Source organism: Eurytemora carolleeae, unplaced genomic scaffold (assembly GCF_000591075.1).
Source record: "Eurytemora carolleeae unplaced genomic scaffold, Eaff_2.0 scaffold405, whole genome shotgun sequence".
In the NCBI taxonomy this organism is placed as follows: Eukaryota; Metazoa; Arthropoda; class Copepoda; order Calanoida; family Temoridae; genus Eurytemora; species Eurytemora carolleeae.
The window spans coordinates 220,690-234,433 of NW_019396303.1; the positions used below are offsets into that span (position 1 = coordinate 220,690).

The window sequence follows — 13,744 nt, forward strand, 5'->3', positions numbered from 1 at the left end:
TCAAAATTTGTGGCAAAGACTTAATTCCTTTAAGAAAGTGTCACTTTAAAATTTGAGGCCAAAATTGTTGTGTTAGTGTAAGCCTTGTAAGGTGGCGCTAATCTGTAAAAATTAACCTCGATGTCCACTGTAACAAAGTCAAACCTTATAGAAATCCAACATATAGAAACCGCTATGTATAGCAACAAGGCATATTTTCCAGGAGAACATTTTTTATATATTTGAGAAATTAAATAATCAGTGTAAAGTAGATGTAATTTTCATAAAATCCTTTTATTTAAATGGTAAACCGGAATTTTATGAAATCATATTAGCATAACTGCAGGAGAACTATTTTATACTTTTAAGAAATTTTTAATCTAAAAATAAAACTGTAGATAACATTTTATAAAAAATTTTTTTTTAAATAGTAACATGCAATTTATGTATAACCATATAATCATTAATTTATGTTGTCAGTACATAATGAAATCTGGGGGACCTTAAACACAAAAGTGAGCAGTACAAATGTACATATTAAACTATTTTGCTCTATTAATGTCTAGGGTATGTTAAAAAAATTATGATAATGTTAATGATAAGCTACAATGTTTTACAAAACATTTGATCTCTCAAAAATATGAAAAATGTTCTCCTGGAAAATATGCCAATTGTTGCTATACGTAGCTGTTTCTATACGTTAGATTTCTATAATGTTTGACTTCCACTGTAACAACTTTTGAATTTGACAATTAAGTGTTTGATGTCAATCAGTAATTTAATCATTTGAATGTCAGAGCATATTGATATTTAAAAGTTTTTACCTCTTGATATATCATTACCACGAGAGAAAACAACTAAATTTAATAAAATGAATAATTTTGAAATTTTTCAATATAATTTATTTAAATTTTCCAAAAAACCGTGTGAATTCTCCATAGTCGTCACCAGACTTAGCTGTTCCAGACTACAAAATAAATTTGATTTGATATTTTTTTAGTTTTGTTTTCTTTCAGGACCCATAAAATAATGGAATATAAAGATGACTATTAGACACATTTTATGATTTCAAATATAGATCATGAATTGTTCAACAATTGTTCATTGTACACTAACACAAACCCATGCACTATGTTTTTAAAAAGTTACTTAAAATTAACTTGTGAAACAATTTGCAATTTTTCAATATTTAACACACATAAGATTGCTAAAATGTCGTCTTCCTGTTCCACAGTTTTAATGGTTTTAATATAGCTAGCATTTAATTTACTGGAACTAGATTCCCAGGTTGTTTTACATCTTCTTCTGGGTTTTCATCTAAAAATTTAAATAATTAATATTTGTAGCAATGTGTTACATAATAATGACAGTTGTTTACTATTTTATATGTACAGTGTTTAAAGTGGTGGTGAGGGTCAATCTAATTAACAAACTTTTATGTAAACCCGGGGGGGGGGGCAGCTTGTCTAAGGAGGGGTATTTAAACCTTTTAAAGAATTGGACATAAACAAAACTCTTTTTTTCATAAAAATACTGAATTAAAGTTTACAATTGAATAAAAACTATTTTTTTCTGTTCATTCCTGTGAGATTAGTCATAAAATCTTTGATGTATTTAGATTCTCATACTTAAAGTAAACTTCTCAAAAGGTCTCAAACCTTCTCTAGTACGCTAACTTTTAGATGGTAGAGTTCATGTCCAGGAAGGTTAAAATGTTCTCCTGTAGGCTGGTTTGTATGGAGGTTTCACTAATTAGGCATAATTATTTCAACATTTAGCAAAATTACTTTTGCAGAAATCACCCTGAATTATGAAGTAATTTCGCAAAATCGATGTTTGGCTAATTACGCATAATTATTACAAATTTCACGAAATAACGTTGTAGAAATTACGCAAAATTACGCTGTAATTTTGGGAAATTGAAGTTTTGCCAACTATGCAAAATCCTGTGAAATTACACAAAATGAAAATTATTTCTCGTAACTGCACGTAATTTCATGTAAGTGAATAACCTATTACGTTGGAAACCCTACTCCTGTTAGATATTATGCAGGTCCAATTGTATTGTACATTTGAATAGTTTGTTCTAAATCTTAATGACAGAAACACATCTCAAGAAATATAATAATTAAATTATTCTTTGAAAAGTGAACATTTACAAATTATCTTTTGACATCATAAGCTAAGTTCATTTCCCTTTTTCATTTGACAACTCTTTTTTTCTTTTTTAAAGTTTTTGTTTTGTTTATTTTCTTGTGACTTTTTTACATTTTTTAATATTAATTTTGATGGTTAGAGCTAAAGAGGGTCAACCCAGACTGGAATTTTTAATTTAAAAAATGTATAAATATTTTAATTGTGAGATTATTTACTTTGTGAAACTTGGAGCATCACCAAATTAAAAAAAAATCCAAACTATATGCAAAGATACTTTAAGAGACCTGCCTTTGCATGGATATTTTTGTATTTGTATACCAGGCTGTACATTAGCATCGTTCTCCCAAGTTTCCAAATCAAAATTTCAGGCAAATCGGTCCATGGGTTTATGAGTTATGGTCAGACATTCAAATCAGTCAAGGTGTTCAAGAGTTATAATTGGACATACAATAAAACAGAGATTACAACTTTATACAATCATAGATATTTTAGCTTGGGTACTCAGCGCTGCCCAGGTTACTTATAGTTAATCCCACCGTTTACCCGCACATGGTCGATTTTACTGGGAAACTAAACTTTGGCTATAAAAGTCATACCATTCTCAAAACCAAGCTAGAGAAAGGTTAACTAAATTCCCCAATCAGAATTTGAGGAAAATCAGTCAAGGGGTTCCTGAGTTAAGATCGGACAAATGAACAGACAGACAGACAAACAGAAATCACAACTTTATATATATATATTTACCTACAGTTTCCACAAGATATTGCTTAGCTTTGCTTGAGCTAAAGAACAGAGCCAACAATGTTACCAGAACCAGATACAGTTTCATCCTCAGTTTTACTTAATGATAAAAGTCTTTGTAACCTGATTTTCTAATACCCATATTTTTTCCACCTGATGGTGTAATCCTTTGATATTTCAAACTTAGATTCTTTCATCTAACATAATTCATAGTTGAAATATCCAAGGTCTAAGGCATTGGGTTGCAAAGATATAGAGATTAGAAAATCATAGTTTGTGACAAAGCCTAAATTTCTTTAGATAAAAAATTAGGAAAGTCAAGTTTTCTGAACTAAAAATGATCACCAAGTCAAACAAAAAATAAACAAACTACTAAAACAAATTTAATTGTGGAAATAAGTTTACTTAAAATGAAAACAAAATGCTGTTTAAAAGTTCACATGTTTTTTAAAACTTTTGTTATTTCCATATGTATTCAAGAAGCATTCAAGAGTGTCAACAAATTCATTTATATATTTTCATTCCAGAAATAGTATAAAACTACCCCAAAATTTTTGTAAAAAATTGAACATAGGTCATTGAAAAAGTTAGACTTTAACAAAAATAATGAAAATGTCTTACATATGCTTTAAGTCTGAATTTTAAATTTAAACTGATTGAACAAACTGCTATTTGTTGAATGAAACAAAATAAATCAAAATCAAGGCTAATTAAAAGTTATCAAATATTATAATTAAATAGAGAATTAATTAAGGTTGATTAGACTCCTATTTAATTCTAAATATATGTGATGTACAAATAAAACAAAACTTGAAATTATGTTAAGCGTAATTTTAAGTGGCCCTCCATGCAAAGATGGCTGTTTTGAAATTAGGCATTTGATCTATTCCCATTTTACTATATATAATATGTACAATTGCTGCGCGCACGCACGTATGTATGCCTGGATAAAATACCTATAGTTTCTACAAGGAAATGTTTAGCCACCACAGAACTAAAGAACAGAGCCAATAATGTTACCAGAATTAGATACAGCTTCATCCTTGAATTTTATTTAATTGTAAACTTGAATAAAAAGTTGAATAAAAATGAAAATGAACTATTATATAACTATAAAAGTTTTTCCTGCAAAGCATAAGATTCAGTTTTAAAGTTTAGAGTGGTTTTTTTGTTGCTTAAGACATTTTGCTAAAATTTGATTTTAAATCTTGAATTCAATTTAGGAAAATAGATTTATGACAGCTTTTTGAGATAAAGAAAGATTTTATCTCAGTTTAGTAATGGCTCACAGTCACAGATTATTTATATTTCTTTGACTTTAACACTTCTTTAGTTCATATATTGCTATAATGTTGTCTTACATTCCACAGTTATCTGGTTCTCACTAGATTGTATATATCTAAGTAATTATCTTGAATTAAACTTTAAACAAAAATTATCACACTATGATAGACCCTATTGATTGACACACCTCTCAGATACAGTGGCTTGTAGAAATTACTGTGAAATGATGTAGAACAATTAAGTTTTTCCATCAATATAATTTTCACAGTAGCGCGGTGGTAAATGCTTTGGAAAAGAGAAAAACAAAGTCTAGAGCAAGGAACCAGGATTAGGAGAATTGTGTGGTTATTGTTTCAACAATGATACATTTAAAAGTAGGTTGAAGACTGAATATCAAAAAAAAATTCAAAGTTCTCATACAACTTTCAAGTTGTCTTGCTAATGTCATGACATGAAAAAAAAGTTTATAACTAAAAACAAATTAATTGTATAACTCGTAGTTTAACTCTCCAATTATATATATTTAATATATATGGGAAGATTAAGAGGTTTGTATAACTTTTAATTATGCTGTATTTCTATATATTTTATTTTGTTTCGTAAATCATGATTAGCAGTTTATTTTTGTTAGATTTCTTCTGAAGGTTTGATTTTAAATCTTCAGTCCTAGATTCAAAGTTCGGACAGTAAGTGTGTAAGTAATTTGTTACCATTTTCCTCTTTTATTTTCTTATATTATCTTCTTTAACCCTTTCTCAATTCAGAGGGTTCCACCTCCCCCCTTGTGTTTTTTCTCCACAACTTAAAAAGCTTTATCACATTCTAATGTTTTTAAAACAAGAAAATATTGATTAACCCGATCTCAATTCTCAATTTTTTTCAAAGAGGTTAAATCTTTTGTGCTATATGGAAATCTCAGATCAAGCATTGATTTCCATCTTATGCAGGTCTAGGGATCAATTTAATTCCTCTTTAATATCCCAGGGTGGTTATGCTTTGCAGGAAAAACTTTTATAGTTATATAATAGTTCATTTTCATTTTTATTCAACTTTTTATTCACATTTACAATTTAAAAAAATTTAAGGATGAAGCTGTATCTAATTCTGGTAACATTATTGGCTCTGTTCTTTAGTTCTGTGGTGGCTAAACATTTCCTTGTAGAAACTATAGGTATTTCTACTATACTAGCTAAACTGCCCAGAATTGACATGTAGAATTTAAAAAAAAAAGAATTTTAATAACTTTGTTTTGTTTTTGCTTACATTACCCCCAAAGTGTTCATTTGTGGCATTTGTTTTCCTAAAAAATTCAGTTCCATTTGGCCAGCTATAGCTAACATATATATATCTAAACTAGGCTTTTAGGGCGCTTTGCACCCATCCTGTATTTCAACTTTTAATTGTGGCTTTATCTGTCAGCATCTTCTCTTTGTTTAGTATAAAACAAGAACAAATAAAAAATATTGCAGGTTCCATAATATGATTTCATAATATCGGGTGGGACCAAACATGAGCTGGGGAAGGTTTATGAATGATCAAAATTAAAAAGATTTTGTGCTTACAATTTTTTTATTTTTGTAAATTTTGAAAATGCGCAAAAAATATTATAAAATCAGCAAATTTTTTTTTTTATTTAATTTATATTGTACAAATAGAAGATGCTCTAAGGTAAAGCCACAATTAAAAATTGAAATAGAAGATGGGCATGAAGCACCCTGAAAGCCTGGAATATACTTTGCTTTTGCTTTCTTGTTTTAAATTTTTTTATTTTTTTATTTCAAAGTAATCCTTAAAAGCAATAAACATTTTGTAATAAAAGTTAGAGATGGCAGTTGGTAGAGTAGGGTGATAAAATGAAGTGGTTGACAAACATACAATTTATGTCTGTTTTAAGAATGAATATTGAAAATTTTTAAAAACATGGCTTTCATACTTTCAGAAGAAACTGTCTTGATTTTAGCACAATAAAAATGAATTAATTATATTTTTAGATGAAACCCCAGAAAAAGATGTAAAACAACCTAAGAATCAAGTTTCGGTAAATTAAATGCTCTACAGTAAGACCAATAAAACTGTTGAACAGGAAGACGACTTACAAGAAATCTTATGTGTATTAAATATTGATAAAATGTAGTTGTTTCAAAAGTAAATTTAAGTTAACCTTTTAGTATCCAGTAGGGTGTACTTACAATGAAAATATGTTGTTCATTAAGACCTAAATTTGAAATCATAAGTTTAGTCTTAGTGGTCATTATTTTCTGAAGTCCAAGTCCAAATATTTTTGAAAGAAGTTGTTAAATGAGTCTTAAGTAGCTCCTTAAAAAATAATTAATGTATAATAATTAATGCTTATATAACTGATTCAAATTCTAATGGGTCTGTGAACAATAGAAATTGTTGTGTTTCATGATTTATATTTGAAAACATAAATTGAATCTAAAAGTCGTCTTTCTATTCCACAATTTTATGGGTCCCACTTTACATAAAATAGATTTGAAAGAAGTTGTAAAAAAACCATAAGTAGCTCCTCAAAAACTTATGAATATATATATTGGTTAATTCTTATATTACTAATTTAAATTCTGAACAAAATTGTACTAAAAATTTAGTGTTGTTAATTGTTTTTGAAAGCAATAGTTCAACTATAATTTTTTGTTTCCTTTTCCAATCGTTTTCAAAAATGTTTGCTTTGTTTTTGGAAAAAACAATTGTTTTAAAAACAACCCACAATTTTTAAAAATGATAGTTTTTATAAAAATGAAATCCTTTTTATGCGTGATTGTTCCATTTTCAATTTTTCATTGTTGTTTTCTTAATGAAATGATTGTTTATCAAAAAAATTTAATTAATTAACTCTCTAACTTCAATATGCTTTAAAGATAAAAATGTTCAACAAATAAATATGGCTGTCATGACATTTATGTCATTTTTGGGTATAAAATAATTAGAAAATTTTAAGCCAAATTTATTTTACAGCCTGGAACCCCTGAGATTGGTGAAGATTATAGATTGGACAGATTAGAAGGATTTCGTCACTTGGGTTAAATTAATTTTGTAAAAGAAATTATATAAAAAAGTAAACTTCTTGCATATTTATTAAATTAGTTGTTTTTTGTAATGCTAATCAGATGTCCAGAGGTCAGAACTTTCTTCTTTTAAAGGAATTGTTCACTTATTTATGATATAAAGAAATTTTTAAAAATTTTAAATTATGACATTTACAATTAGATACTACAGATTAATTTTGTATTTAACATTTTTTTTAATCCAGGACATAGACAAAATACATCAAATAGTGGATAGACAATGGGACCATCTTTTAATGCACTAAAATTCTTAACAAAAAATCATCTTTTTCTCCGGCCACAGTTGTCTTTGAAAAGTAAGTCCAATACTAATCAATAGCCAATAAGCTATTTAATTTACCCCAAAATTACTCTAATAAGTGAATGGTGCCTTTAAACAATCAAAAATGATTTGTTATTTAATATTTAAAACCCATAAAAATGATTATTAAATCTTATTTCTTTGAATATTAAGTCTGAACCCTAGCCCTTGCTTGTAATGGCTAAAATATATGATTTATTCTACAATTTGATTTTATTATTCTTACAATAGGCAGGAAATAATGATTTTTAAACATTTCCTAAAAAATTGGAAAAATTTTGATAATAAAACCTGTTTGGTGCAATATTTTAGCGAAAATTTCAAGTGCAAAATTTCTGAAATTTTTCTGTTTTGGCGGAAAATTTGACACCCTACTGGTGCAACTCTATAACTTAAAAATTGAAGCTAAGAATATTTCCAATCCTTGCTGTTTCTCATTGTTTAGAGTAAATAAACAGCGACATCACATCCTTGATTCACTGCAACTGTACCCTTTAAACCTTTGACTGATCATCAAGAAGTACAAAAGAGAACTCAGTAAATATATCTATTAAATGCTGTGGAAAATGCAGTAAAATAAGAGTGTACTCTAGCTTACAGTGGGATCTCAATACGGATGAAGATACACATTTTCTAGTAAATTATTCAAAGCTTTTTTCATAATTAAGAATGTGAATATTTATATTCTTTCACTTCAAGAAAGTAAATATCATTATTCCTTAAATATAAAACAGATTGCACAAAAGTGTTAAACAAAATCAAGCAAGTAGATAAACATCTGTCATCCTTGATCAGTCAAAAGTGTACAAATGTGAATCAAGGTTAACCCTAATGAAGATCAAAGCTGGATCCAGAGATTCATATTCCAAAAGTTCTGACTTCAGAACAAATTTAACAAATTCCTGGGTAAACTAGTTCCTGGCTGCCCATTCTATAAATATTTATAATATCTCTTCATGAATAAATTTAGAATTTGGCTTGAGATAAAAACAAGATTTAGAACATTTTCAACATATTTCAATATATCATCAGAATAGAGTTGTTTCAATAGTTTGAATGGTTTGAACATACATAAATTTTATTTTATTTCTCACATGTAAAACTGGATTTTTAAAAATGTACAATATATTTATCTTTATTACAAATATTGACAGCATCGTTTTGAGTGGAAAACACTGCCTTTGTATCTTTTTCAGAATCAGGGACTAATCTATAAATAAAAGGGACGGTGTAATTTCAAGATGCAAAAATGACAATGCCTGATACACAACGGTACCCTGGAAAGTTTTGTCTGATCAAGTATAAATTATATATCAACATTTTTTTTTTTTAATTGTTTTTTCTTCTGTGCATTTCTTGTTTATAAGAAGCAATATAGTGAAACTCACAGAAGTAAATACTCTTCGTGTCAGAAAAAGAACGGGTTTTCCACATTTTTGATCAGATTAAGGTTTCAAGGGTAACTTTGTAACTCAGGGATTGCCATCTTTGCATGGAGGGCCACTTAAAATTACGCTTAACATAATTTTAAGTTTTGTTTTATTTGTACTTCACATATATTTAGAATTAAATAGGAGTCTAATCAACCTTAATTAATTCTCTATTTAATTATAATATTTGATAACTTTTAATTAGGCTTGATTTTGATTTATTTTGTTTCATTCAACAAATAGCAGTTTGTTCAATCAGTGTAAATTTAAAATTCAGACTTAAAGCATATGTAAGACATTTTCATTATTTTTGTTAAAGTCTAACTTTTTCAATGACCTATGTTCAATTTTTTACAAAAATTTTGGGGTAGTTTTATACTATTTCTGGAATAAAAATAGATAATTGAATTTGTTGACACTCTTGAATACTTCTTGAATACATATGGAAATAACAAAAGTTTTAAAAAACGTGTGAACTTTTAAACAGCATTTTGTTTTCATTTTAAGTAAACTTATTTCGACAATTAAATTTGTTTTAGTAGTTTGTTTATTTTTTGTTTGACTTGGTGATCATTTTTAGTTCAGAAAACTTGACTTTCCTAATTTTTTATCTAAAGAAATTTAGGCTTTGTCACAAACTATGATTTTCTAATTTCTATATCTTTGCAACCCAATGCCTTAGACCTTAGATATTTAAAACTATGAATTCTGTTAGATGAAAGAATCTAAGTTTGAAATATCAAAGGATTACATCATCAGGTGGAAAAAATATGGGTATTAGAAAATCAGGTTACAAATACTTTTATCATTAAGTAAAACTGAGGATGAAACTGTATCTGGTTCTGGTAACATTGTTGGCTCTGTTCTTTAGCTCAAGAAAAGCTAAACAATTTCTTGTGGAAAGTGTATAAAAATATGTATATATAAAGTTGTGATTTCTGTTTGTCTGTCTGTCTGTTCATTTGCCCGATCTTAACTCAGGAACCCCTTGACTGCTTTTCCTCAAATTCTGATTGGGGAATTTAGTTAACCTCCGGGAATCTCCTTAGCTTGGTTTTGAGAATGGTATGACTTTTATAGCCAAATTTTAGTTTCCCAATAAAATCGACTATATGCGGGTAAATGGTGGGATTAACTATAAGTAACCTGGGCAGCGCTGAGTACCCAAGCTAGAATATCTATGATTGTATAAAGTTGTAATCTCTGTTTTATTGTATGTCCAATTATAACTCTTGAACACCTTGACTGATTTGAATGTCTGATCATAACTCATAAACCCCTGGACCGATTTGCCTGAAATTTTGATTTGGAAACTTGGGAGAATGATGCTAATGTACAGCCTGGTATACAAATACAAAAATATCCATGCTAAGGCAGGTCTCTTAAAGAATCTATGCATATAGTTTGGATTTTTTTTTTAATTTGGTGATGCTCCAAGTTTCACAAAGTAAATAATCTCACAATTAAAATATTTAAACATTTTTTGAATTAAAAATTTCAGTCTGGGTTGACCCTCTTTAGCTCTAACCATCAAAATTAATATTAAAAAATGTAAAAAAAGTCACAAGAAAATAAACAAAACAAAAACTTTAAAAATGAAAAAAAGAGTTGTCAAATGAAAAAGGGAAATGAACTTAGCTTAGGATGTAAAAAGATAATTTGTAAATGTTCACTTTTCAAAGAATAATTTAATTATTATATTTCTTGAGATGTGTTTCTGTCATTAAGATTTAGAACAAACTATTCAAATGTACAATACAATTGGACCTGCATAATATCATAATAACAGGAGTAGGGTTTCCAACGTAATAGGTTATTCACTTACGTGAAATTAAGTGCAGTTACGAGAAATAATTTTCATTTTGTGTAATTTAGCGTAATTGGCAAAACTTCAATCTCGTGAAATTACACCGTAATTTTGCGTAATTTCTACAACGTTAGTTCGTGAAATTTGTAATAATTATGCGTAATTAGCAAAACATGGATTTTGCGAAATTACTTCATAATTCAGGGTGGTTTCTGCAAAAGTAATTTCACTAAATGTTGCAATAATTACGCCTAATTAGTGAAACCTCCATACAAACCAGCCTACAGGAGAACATTTTAACCTTCCTGGACATGAACTCTACCATCTGAAAGTTAGGGTACTAGAAGGGTTTGAGACCTTTTGAGAAGTTTACTTTAAGTATGAGAATCTAAATACATCAAAGATTTTATGACTGATCTCACAGGAATGAACAGAAAAAAATAGTTTTTATTCAATTGTAAACTCTAATTCAGTATTTTTATGAATAAAAGAGTTTTGTTTATGTCCAATTCTTTAAAAGGTTTAAATACCCCTCCTTAGAACAAGCTTCCCCCCCCCCCCCTGATTTACATAAAAGTTTGTTAATTAGATTGACCCCCACCACCACTTTAAACACTGTACATATAAAATAGTAAAAAACTGTCATGATTATGTAACACATTGCAACAACTATAAAGTATTTAAATTTTTAGATGAAAACCCAGAAGAAGATGTAAAACAACCTGAGAATCTAGTTCTCAGGTTAAATGCTAGCTATATTAAGACCAATAAAACTGTGGAACAGGAAGACAACATTTTAGTAATCTTATGTGTGTTAAATATTGATAAAATGCAAATTGTTTCACAAGTTAATTTTAATTAACTTTTTAAATATAAAGTGCATGGGTCTGTGTTAGTGTACAATGAACAATTGTTTTTTTTTTTTAATGATCTATATTTGAAATCATAAACTGTGTCTAATAGTCATCTTTATATTCCATTATTTTATGGGTCCTGAAAGAAGTTGAAAACAAAACTAAAAAAATATCAAATCATATTTATTTTGTAGTCTGGAACTGCTAAGTCTGGTGACGACTATGGACAATTCACATGGTTTTTTGGAAAATTTAAATAAATTATATTGAAAAAGTTCAAAATTATTCACTTTATTAAATTTAGTTGTTTTCTCTCATGGTAATGATATGTCAAGAGGTAAAAACTTTTAAATATCAATATGCTCTGACATTCAAAGGATTAAATTACTGATTGACATCAAACACTTAATTGTCAAATTCAAAAGTTGTTACAGTGGAAGTCAAACCTTATAGAAATCTAACATATAGAACAGCTACGTATAGCAACAATTGGCATATTTTCTAGGAGAACATTTTTCATATTTTTGAGAAATCAAATGTTTTGTAAAACATTGTAGCTTATCATTAACATTATCATAATTTTTTTAACATACCTTAGACATTAATGGAGCAAAATAGTTTAATATGTACATTTGTACTGCTCTCTTTTGTGTTTAAGGTCCCCCAGATTTCTTTTTTTAGATCTAAATATTTATTTTGTAGCAGAGATTAAGATATTACAATTGTATTACAAGTTTACACTTTCATAAATGGAAAAACTACATTATTTATTTTCTATATAAATTATTCATGTGATAGACACAGATTAGACTTTGTATGCCAGTGCAATATTTCGCAGCTGACTCCCTCGTCATCAATTGCTGAGAAACAACAGAACTTCCTGTAGTTGTTAACCAACTGATATTTAATTTGGTTGTCTACTTTTTCATATGCTCTAATTAAGTTGTGTTTCTATATATTTGGTTTTGTTTCATGAATCATGATTAGCAGTTTATTTTTGTTAGATTTCTTTGGAAGGTTTGATTTTAAATCTTCAGTCCTAGATTCAAAGTTTGAACAGTAAGCATGTAAGTAATTTGTTCTTATTTTCCTCTTTTATTTTCCTATATTATCTTCTTTAACCCTTTCACAAGTCAGAGGAATTCCACCTCCCTGTCTTGTGCTTTTTCTCCACAACTTAAATACCTTTATCACATGTTAATGTTTTTAAAACAAGAAAAATATGTTTAATATTCTTCTAAGGGACTTTTTGAATTTCTCTATAACCCTTACCTTTAAATGCAAGGGTCTAATTAACCTGATTAATTTATTGATTAACCCAATCTCAATTCTCGATCTTTTAAAAGAGGTTAAATCATTTGAGTTACATGCAAATCTCAGATCAAGCATTGACCTCCATCTTATGCAGGTCTAGGGCTCAATTTAATTCCTTTGCAGGAAAAACTTTTATTGTTATTAAATAGTTCATTTTCATTTTTATTCAACTTTTTATTCAAGTTTACAATTTAAAAAAATCTAAGGATGAAGCTGTATCTAATTCTGGTAACATTTTTGGCTCTGTTCTTTGGTTCAGGCATAGCTAAACATTTCCTTGTGGAAACTATAGGTATTTCTACTCTACTAGCTAAACTGCCCAGCGTTGCCATGTGGAATTTTTTAATTCCTAAAAAAATTCAGTCAGTTTGTTCCAGCCCTTTGACCAGCTATAGCCAACATATAATGTCTGCATTAGGCTTTTAGGACACTTTGCACCCATCCTGTATTTCAACTTTAAATTGCGGCTTTATCTGTGAGCATCTTCCTTTTGTACAGTATAAAACAAAAACAAACAAAAAAGATTGCAGATTTCATAATATGATTTCATAATATCGGGTTGGAACCACACATGAGCTGGGGAAGGTTTATGAATGATCAAAATTTTAAAAATGTGTGCTTAAAAGTTTTTTATTTTTGGGCGCAAAACGCCCTTAAAGCCTGGTATATATATACTTTGCGTGGGTTTCTGGGTGATTGCTGTTTGTTTTTATTCAATAAAAGGCAAAAATTCTGAATCAATTGAGATCAAATTTTGTGTGGGACCTAACAGGATTAAAATTTCGCCTCCA

General features: G+C 28.5%; 3 long non-coding RNA genes across 3 annotated transcripts; 2 read left to right on the top strand and 1 right to left on the bottom strand.

Annotated features, from left to right (window-relative positions):
• Positions 1 to 858: 858 nt before the first annotated feature.
• LOC111700529 (uncharacterized) lies at positions 859 to 3,584 on the bottom strand. Its single transcript, XR_002765000.1, has 4 exons — positions 3,499 to 3,584; positions 2,881 to 2,976; positions 1,250 to 1,296; positions 859 to 946 (listed from the first exon to the last, which is right to left on the bottom strand). It is a non-coding gene; the product is annotated as an uncharacterized LOC111700529 (long non-coding RNA).
• A 1,197-nt stretch (positions 3,585 to 4,781) lies between these two features.
• LOC111700530 (uncharacterized) lies at positions 4,782 to 7,262 on the top strand. The gene is made up of 4 exons (XR_002765001.1): positions 4,782 to 4,855; positions 5,247 to 5,332; positions 6,153 to 6,199; positions 7,138 to 7,262. It is a non-coding gene; the product is annotated as an uncharacterized LOC111700530 (long non-coding RNA).
• Positions 7,263 to 9,233: 1,971 nt separating this feature from the next.
• LOC111700532 (uncharacterized) lies at positions 9,234 to 11,916 on the top strand. The gene is made up of 3 exons (XR_002765004.1): positions 9,234 to 9,268; positions 11,478 to 11,526; positions 11,834 to 11,916. It is a non-coding gene; the product is annotated as an uncharacterized LOC111700532 (long non-coding RNA).
• Positions 11,917 to 13,744: the final 1,828 nt, after the last annotated feature.